Source organism: Lepidochelys kempii, chromosome 3, assembly GCF_965140265.1.
Source record: "Lepidochelys kempii isolate rLepKem1 chromosome 3, rLepKem1.hap2, whole genome shotgun sequence".
Classification (NCBI taxonomy): Eukaryota; Metazoa; Chordata; order Testudines; family Cheloniidae; genus Lepidochelys; species Lepidochelys kempii.
Genome location: NC_133258.1, coordinates 111398242 through 111407290, shown reverse-complemented (window position 1 = coordinate 111407290; position 9049 = coordinate 111398242).

The following is a 9049-nucleotide window of genomic DNA, read 5'->3' as shown; positions in this document are numbered from 1 at the left end:
CCTTTAATTAATTTTGAGATGAGCACATAATTATGTACTTTCACCTTATGTTTCTTACATTAGATTATTATGCCATCAGCAAAGGCAGCAGGTGACATAGCATAATGGTCTCCTGATTTCAGTTGCTCATAACTTTAGAAAACTCACTTTTTGGCTGAAGTTTTCCAAGCTTAGTCTCTGCCCAAAAGTGAACTCTTTTTGAAGTGCTTGGACAAAAAGGATTAAGCCATTCTGACTGTGGCAGTGAGAAAATAGTTCCCCTCCCCATTAAAAAAACAAAGATAAAATCTGGTGGTGTGATTTTGAACAGCTCTACAGCTGTAATGGTTGGATGTGGGAAGCTTAAATTTACCATCAAAGTAGCCCTCAGTGGGAGGAGTACTTTTGAGTTCATAAGTGAAAGTTTGTTTTGATTTAACTGAGGTAGAGGCCTTCAGAAACAGAGTCCTACACATGGAGAGTGCACATTTTACAGGTTTATTCTCCCATGAAGGCTCAGATCCTCAAAGGTATTTAGGAACTTAACTCCCATTGAAATCAATGGAAATTAGGCACTCTAAGTACCTCTGAGAATCTGGGCCTAAGATCATAAAGTGGTGTGACAGACCCAGACCAGTAGGGTACAGCAGTCTGGTCCTATTGGGAATCCAGGACGTGGGTACAGCAGTCTGGTCCTATTGGGAATCCAGGACGTGGGCGGGCAGAGCTCGTCCACTACAAAAGGATCCCCCCACAGCCTAAGGGGGAGATCCACAGGGCCTGGAGAACCAACTAATTACGGGGGACAACTAATGAAAAACAGGGACGGGAGTGCGGTCAAAGGGTCAAACGAAGGGAACCGGACGGGGACACCGAGCAGAGAACCCCGGACAGCGCCCACCGCTCCGCAAAGGCGTCAAGGGAGTCGGTGGACGCCGCCCAGAGGAACTCCGCTCGGAGGCGTGAACGGACAGAGGAGCGGAAATTACAGCAGTCTGGTCCTATTGGGAATCCAGGACGTGGGCGGGCAGAGCTCGTCCACTACAAAAGGATCCCCCCACAGCCTAAGGGGGAGATCCACAGGGCCTGGAGAACCAACTAATTACGGGGGACAACTAATGAAAAAAAAACGGGGACGGGAGTGCGGTCAAAGGGTCAAACGAAGGGAACCGGACGGGGACACCGAGCAGAGAACCCCGGACAGCGCCCACCGCTCCGCAAAGGCGTCAAGGGAGTCGGTGGACGCCGCCCAGAGGAACTCCGCTCGGAGGCGTGAACGGACAGAGGAGCGGAAATTACAGCAGTCTGGTCCTATTGGGAATCCAGGACGTGGGCGGGCAGAGCTCGTCCACTACAAAAGGATCCCCCCACAGCCTAAGGGGGAGATCCACAGGGCCTGGAGAACCAACTAATTACGGGGGACAACTAATGAAAAAAAAACGGGGACGGGAGTGCGGTCAAAGGGTCAAACGAAGGGAACCGGACGGGGACACCGAGCAGAGAACCCCGGACAGCGCCCACCGCTCCGCAAAGGCGTCAAGGGAGTCGGTGGACGCCGCCCAGAGGAACTCCGCTCGGAGGCGTGAACGGACAGAGGAGCGGAAATTACAGCAGTCTGGTCCTATTGGGAATCCAGGACGTGGGCGGGCAGAGCTCGTCCACTACAAAAGGATCCCCCCACAGCCTAAGGGGGAGATCCACAGGGCCTGGAGAACCAACTAATTACGGGGGACAACTAATGAAAAAAAAACAGGGACGGGAGTGCGGTCAAAGGGTCAAACGAAGGGAACCGGACGGGGACACCGAGCAGAGAACCCCGGACAGCGCCCACCGCTCCGCAAAGGCGTCAAGGGAGTCGGTGGACACCGCCCAGAGGAACTCCGCTCGGAGGCGTGAACGGACAGAGGAGCGGAAATTACAGCAGTCTGGTAGAAGGCAAATATACCGGCTACTGGATGAACAGTTTTCTGTTCCCTGAGTGACCAGAGCAGCAGCTGCACTAGAACCTGCTAGAACCAGCTAAGACAGGAAAGCCCATTAAGACACCTGGAGCCAATTAAGAACATACTAGAATCAATTATGGCAGGCAGACTAATCAGGACACCTGGTTTTAAAAGGAGGGTATGCTGCTGGAGGACTGAGGAGTACAAGCATGATCAGGCTTCAGGAGGAAGATCCTGCAGTGAGGATAAAGGTGTTGGGAGGAGGCCATGGGGAAGTAGCCCAGGGAGTTGAGGCTGTCACACAGCTATTACAAGAGATGCTGTAGACCATTGCAATCCACAGGGCCCTGGGCTGGAACCCAGAGTAGAGGGCAGGACCGGGTCCCCCCACCCCCATCAACTCCCTATTTGAGACAAGAGGAGGTGACTGGACTGTGGGTCCCACTAGAGGGGAAGGTCCCTGGCCTATCCCCTGACCCACTAGGTGGATCAGCAGAGACTGCGGGGATTGTTCTCCTCCCTTTCCCCATGCTGGCCAGTGATGAGGTTAGCCAAGTGGATGGCAGGTTTGAGCCACTAGCAAGAGTGGCCAAAGTGAGGGCTGCCGTGAATCTCTGAGGCAAGCAAATCCCCCAATAAGCACAGAACCCACCAAGGCAGGAGGAACTTTGTCACACTGGTGTCAACAGTGGGATGGAGAGAACCCGGGCCCACCCTCTACTCCAGGTTCCAGCCCAGGGCCCTGTGGATTGCAGCAGTCTACAGCATCTCTTGTAACAACAACTACAACTCCCTGGGCTACTTCCCCATGGCCTCCTCCCAACACCTTCTTTAGTCTCACCACAGGATCTTCCTCCTGAAGCCTGATCACACTTATATGCCTTAGTCCTCCAGCAACATGCCTTCTCACTCCTTGCATACCCTCCCCTAACTAATGGGAGGCCCTTTTTAAACCAGGTGTTCTGATTAGTCCACCTGCCATAATTGATTCTAGTATGTTCTTAATTGGCTCCAGGTGTCTTAGTTAGCTTTCCTGTCTTAATTGGTTCTAGCAGGTTCTAGTGCAGCCGCTGCTCTGGTCACTCAGGGAACAGAAAACTGTTCATCCAGTGGCCAGGACATTTGCCTTCTACCAGACTCCTGTACCCACTTGTCTGGGTCTGTCACAGTGGCCACGCTGTGATGCTTTTATGGTTAAGATAAAAGTTGACCAATTTGTTCTTACCCTTTGTTTCCTGTCTCTTAAGCAGCTTCTTATCCAGGACAATACTTTGCCTCTCACAGCATGACTACTTAGCTTCTTTAATAGCTTCAGAAATAAGGACATTACGTAGTGTCAAAATACTTTCACTGCTTCATTTGGATTTTTTTTATAGAAATATGACTAGTTATGAATAACTAAATTAGTTTGCTTGTCTGAGTCATAGTGTCTCTTACTTTAGTAACATAATGTTTGTGTGACAGATGGTGGGATCGCTTCCTGAGTGTATGTCAAGATAAACTATTAATAGTTTGCATGTAAGACGTGGGTTTCTCCAGAATATATTTTGAGATAAGTTACATAGTGCTCAGCATCTTAACTCATGCATGATAACTCCACTCCCAAGATAACTCCACTCCTTCCACTCCCACATCTAAACTGCAGAGAAAACCAGAGTTGTTAGTTTGTTTTCAGAGGGCTTTTAATAGCTAATTAGCTTTTCAGTGGTCCTTGTGTGGCATTATGCCCCATATTCTTCATAGTAATATTCTTATGATATGAATAAGGCATAGTTATAATGTATTTTGTGCAAGATAGGTCTTGTGAGGAATCATTGGAAAGGTTATGATTTACTGAATATGATTATCCTATTTGTTTGCATGTATCATTTTTGTATCTGAAGTTTGGAATATTGTCTGTGCATCTATTACAAATGTGTTTACACCCGGGGAATGCCCACTAGACAGAATGCAATCAGTCTAGATGGTTAGCTGGGAAGGGCCATTAGGGAAAACAGTAGGACTTTGAAGATGTTAATCTCCCACAGGGCAGCCTTCCTGAGGACATTACAAACAGCCTCTGTCTCCTGGCTGCCATGGCCCTACAAAGGCCTGTGACTAAGTCACCTGGTACTGGACCCCATCATCATACGAGTGTTTTTCCACTGACCAGGCCTAGGAATCAAATGGGGAGACAAAGGGTTCGCGCCATATTCTAAAGCTATTTAAGGCAGGGGAGTGGCATCATCATGGTTCTTCACTGACTCCCCACCAAGATGACTGCTGTAAACATCTAAGGGCTTGGCTACACTTACATTTTATAGTGCTCTAACTTGCTGGCTCAGGGGTGTGAAAAATCACGCCCCGCCAAGCGCAGCAAGTCAGAGTGCTTTAAAGCACTAGTATAAACCGGCTTCCAGTGCTGGGAGCTAATCTCCTCGTGGAGATGGATTACCAGGAGTGCTGGGAGAGCTCTCTTCCAGCGCATGCGCACGACCACACTCGCACTTTAAAGCACTGCCGCAGGAGTGCTCCCGCAACAGCGCTTTGAAGTTTCCAGTGTAGCCATGCACTATGAAACAAAGACTGAACTGGGGGAGAAGGGCTGAACCCAGGCTAGAGAGTTTTCTAGCCAGTGAAAGGGGTACCTGGAGTTTTAAACTGCAAGCAAGTGTAGCTTGTCCTCAGGAATCTCTGCAAACTGCCCATAATAACATTTAGGGTGAGAATTTGCTACTTATGTCCAATTTCTTTAGTATATTAAGTTTAGATTGCATTTTGTTTTATTTGTTAAGTAATCTGCTTTGATCTGTTTGTTATCCCTTAAAATCTATCTTTTGTAGTTAATAAACTTGTTTTTGTTTTGTCTAAAACTAGTGTGTGGAAATCGTAACGTGGGCCAGAAAGCTGTGTATATTCCTCTCCACATTGAGGGAGGGGGCGAATTTCATGAGCTTAGACTGTACAGTTCTCTGTGCAGTGCAAGACGGTATGATTTTGGGTTTACCTTTCAAAGGGGTGTGTGTGCATTTGAGTAACTTGGCAGTTCCTTAGCTGAACCTTCCCAGGCACAGAAATGATCTCAGCATCTGTGTGAAGTTGCAGCTGGGTGTGTCCCTACCTGTAATGTGTGCTGGTAAATGCAGTCTGAAGCCTGGGAAAGGGCTTGGCAGGCTCACCTCAGCAGTGCAATGTAAAGGGAGCCCAGGCTGGTGGGTCAGGCAGGCTCAGTAGTACCCAATTCGAAGTGGCACCTCGGGGGAAACCCGTCACACCTAATTCTAGTTGTATTTTGTTTTCATTATTCTTTTTTGAACACAACATTTTTGGAATTAGAAGAATTGCACGGAAATGAATAAACAGATTTCAAAGTGATATAGTACTGTCACTTTAAATTACTTTCTATCATTTTAAATTAAAGCTGGCCTGAGGACAGCAATTCCGTTTCATGACAACTTTTGAGGTTTCGAATTTTTTCATTCCACATTGAAATGAAAACAAAAATCCTTGTAATGCTTCTTGAAATGGAATTTTGTTATAATATCCATTTTTGGATTTTAAAAAGGCCAAGTTTTTGATTAAGGGGTTGGTCTCTCTCTCTCCCCCCATCTCTCCTCCTCCTTTGTGACCAGAGAGGCCACTGTAGGGCTCAAACTTTCAGTTTCTGATAGGAAATCAATGTGACTCTGAAAAATTTCAGCTTTGATAAAACAGCATTTTTCGGTGAAAAAAACATTTCACTGAAAAGGTTCTGAACAGCTGTACTTTAAATGTACTGTGGCCTCCAGTGGACCAATTGCAGGACAATGAAGGAGTTCTCAGGAGTTGCAAAATGTTGGCTGTCACCTGGGATTGTCTCCCTTTATTCCCATAGTTGCATTAGAAGCCTTTCAAGTCTGGAGAATATGAGCTTTATCATAGGAAATCCTCAAGCCTCTTTCCCACACAAAAAAGGAAGAGAAATTAAACTTTTTAGAGTTCTGCTCCTTGCTGTTCCTGCCACCATCTTGGGAGATACTGCCTCCCTTGTTGCCACGCACTACAAGTTCTGGCAGGTCTGGGAGAGAAATGATGCAGGGACTGAAATTAAAAGATGCTAAATACTATCTACTCTATTTTGAGAGGGAAAGTGGGACTAGACATATGGGAGACAATTAAATGGACTTTTAATCATCATAATTACTCTTTACCAGTCAAATCTTTGTTTCCAATTTGAACCTCTGATAAATAGCAATACATTTGTAACATCACGATGCAAATACAAATAACAGCAAAGAGAATAAAGGAGATGGCTGGCCCTGTAAATTGCTCATGTATAAATGTTTCCCTGCACTAAATACAAACATTTGCTTCACTCTGAAAGGTCATTCTAAATGTCAAAGTGGACCCACTCTGCTTGGGTGACGCATCCTGGGTTCTTCTAAACCAATGACTAGATCACCTCTCAGGAAGTAATACTATTTGTATTTCAAGACCAAATGATCCTTGTTCCAACTGCTCAGAATTCTTAGTTACTCCAAGGAAGAGCATCAAAATTAATATGTATCAGACTAAAAGTGACGTGACCTAAGTGCATGCTAATCAAAAACATACCATGCCAGGGGCTATATATTGTCCCTTCTGTAGATAGTGAAAAGAACAAAAGTAGTAAGCACTTTCATAGGAGACTAATACAATAAGGGAGTGTTGCAGGCTGGAATTTCACATGATCAAAAAAGCCTTCACATGGGAATATCATTCTTGTAATTACTCTACATTTTCTGACAGCTCCTGGGAAATTAATTCTAAAGAACGTGTAGAGAACATGCCCGCCAATCTTTAGTATGCCCCCATCATTATTTAATGACTACAAGGCTAAAGACTGAGTGTTGCTGACATGACTGGATTTACAGACATTGAAATGAAATCAGGTCCAACATCAAAACTAGGCATAAGTATTTCAAAAATCCTGTAATCTGTTTTAAAAAACCTGGCTGTTTTACATTTAAATTTGTTGGTTTTCATTTTAATTACAGGCTTTAGTCTCCTTATGAGATTAGCCAAGATTCCATGCAAACAGAACAGGATTCTCTAGTATACTAACCTTAACTTTTGCTTATGTATTTAAGAAGTTTTTATTTATTTAGGGAACTCATCCAGTGAAACTGTTTCCTCAGAAGCAGCATGAATTCTGATTTTAAGGCATAAAAACCCATCTAACACCCCCACCCCCAGCTTTAAACAGTGTTAGAGTTTCTTGGTAATGTAGTAAGTTACCTCAACACCAGTCCTACAATGAAAATCTCTGTACCTTTGCAGTGGGACTCTGTCTGGGTACTGGGCAGCACCCACATAGTTCTCAATGCAGGGTTGGGACAAGAAAGTATTTTACATATTTGCTTAGTAGCTACAAGGATAAAAGGTTAGTTGAGAAGAAAATTACATCGAACTAATGATCTGGTAGTGTGTGTGGATTGAAATACAGTATGCGAGAAAAACCTGATGGCAATTCCAGAGCAGGATAAAGTAGTATAAGTATTCTTAGAGTTCTGTCTGCGGAACTATATCACCTGATTACCTGTAGTAGCTCAGTATTAGCTGTTTTAAAATGGACCAAATCCTATTAATCAAAGAGAATACTGCTCTTAGATTCTGTGCTTAGGACTAGATGTGGGGACAAGGATTTGAAATTAATACAGCACCATAACAATAGCCTACATCAGCTGTGTGCGTGTGTGTATACATGCATATGTTTATAGATGAAGCTGCAGTGCTGCCTTAACACTTTCCATTATAAGATTGTGTTTTCAGTTACCTATAACTTTCCCAAACTTCATTCAGGCTGAAGTTTTGAATAAGTGTCTGCCTCAGGATGATTTTTTTTTTGTGGGGGGCAGAGTTTCTGCAAAAGCGGTTCACCCATTTCTGAGAGTGAGATTAGGGGAAAAAATACAATGTTTTGCCCACGATAAAAAAAATCGTCACTTTGTTTCATTGAGAAACACTAGCACCTCTATGCTTTGGATCAGGGACTTGAAATTTGGCAGGGGCAGACCACACTGGAGTCAGGGAGGTGCTGACTGTCCCCAGGAAAAACCACCCAAATTTGTCCAAGTTCTTAGCCTTTGAAAAAAATCTCAGTTTATAGTTACTTAGTACAGACTACATAGGGTATGTCTACACTGCAGCTGAGAGGGTGCTTCCCACTGTCAGTAGACAGATTTGTGCTAATGCAGCTTAAGCTAGTGTGCTAAAATGAGCAACGTAAACATGGTGGCACTGGCGGCAGATCGGTTTAATCGCCTGATTCCAAGCCCACCTCACCCCCTGAATCTGAGCTTGGATGGCTAGCCTGACCACTGCTCATGCCACAGCATCTAAGCGCTTAGTGTGCTTGCTCAAGCTGAGCTAGAGAGAGTCTGTCTACCCACACTGGGAATCGAACCTCCCAGCTGCAGTATAGACATAGACTGACAGTTTGCCAGCAAATTCTCTGAGGAGCCCATCTGTTTTGGGCATGCTCCAGCCTCGAGATGCATTGGCTGAGTAGGATTTTCCCTGCAGTTACTGCTCCCAGTTACTGTGGGTTGCTGAGGTACTGGGCACGGAACTGAGAGCAGGGAGGTTGCCGCAATGCATGTGCCTTCCAGCTGCGGTCAGGCAGTCCTGAGGAAGAGGCACCCTGATTTGAAAGCATAGAGTTACAAGAGCTACACTGGGGTTGGGTTGGTTAGAGGGAATAGATTGGGTCAAGGCACCTGGCAGGGGATTTAGGGGGGTAAGACTAGGATTGGGAAGAGGGGTGGAAAATGTACTGGAGCTAGGGGGAAGAAACTGGAACTATCTGAGCAAGAAGATTGGAAGAAGGAGCTTGGGCGTATGTGGAAAGAGACAGGATTGGGACAGGGACAGGCTGAAAGGAACAGGGACAGAGGGAGTCAGATTTGGGGAAGAAAAGTCTGTGAACAATAGAGTATAGTCCCTTTAGAACTTGCAGAGGAACCAAAGATTCCAAGTCACATCATTCCTCTGCTGCCAGCTAATATCTGTGAACCCCACTTGCAAACTGTGTGTCTCATCCCCCGCTAGTGCTAGTCCACATAAAGGATTGCAACCTACTACTGCTATCAGTTACTCCACCAACTCAAGTGGCAGAGGTCTGTGTGGTG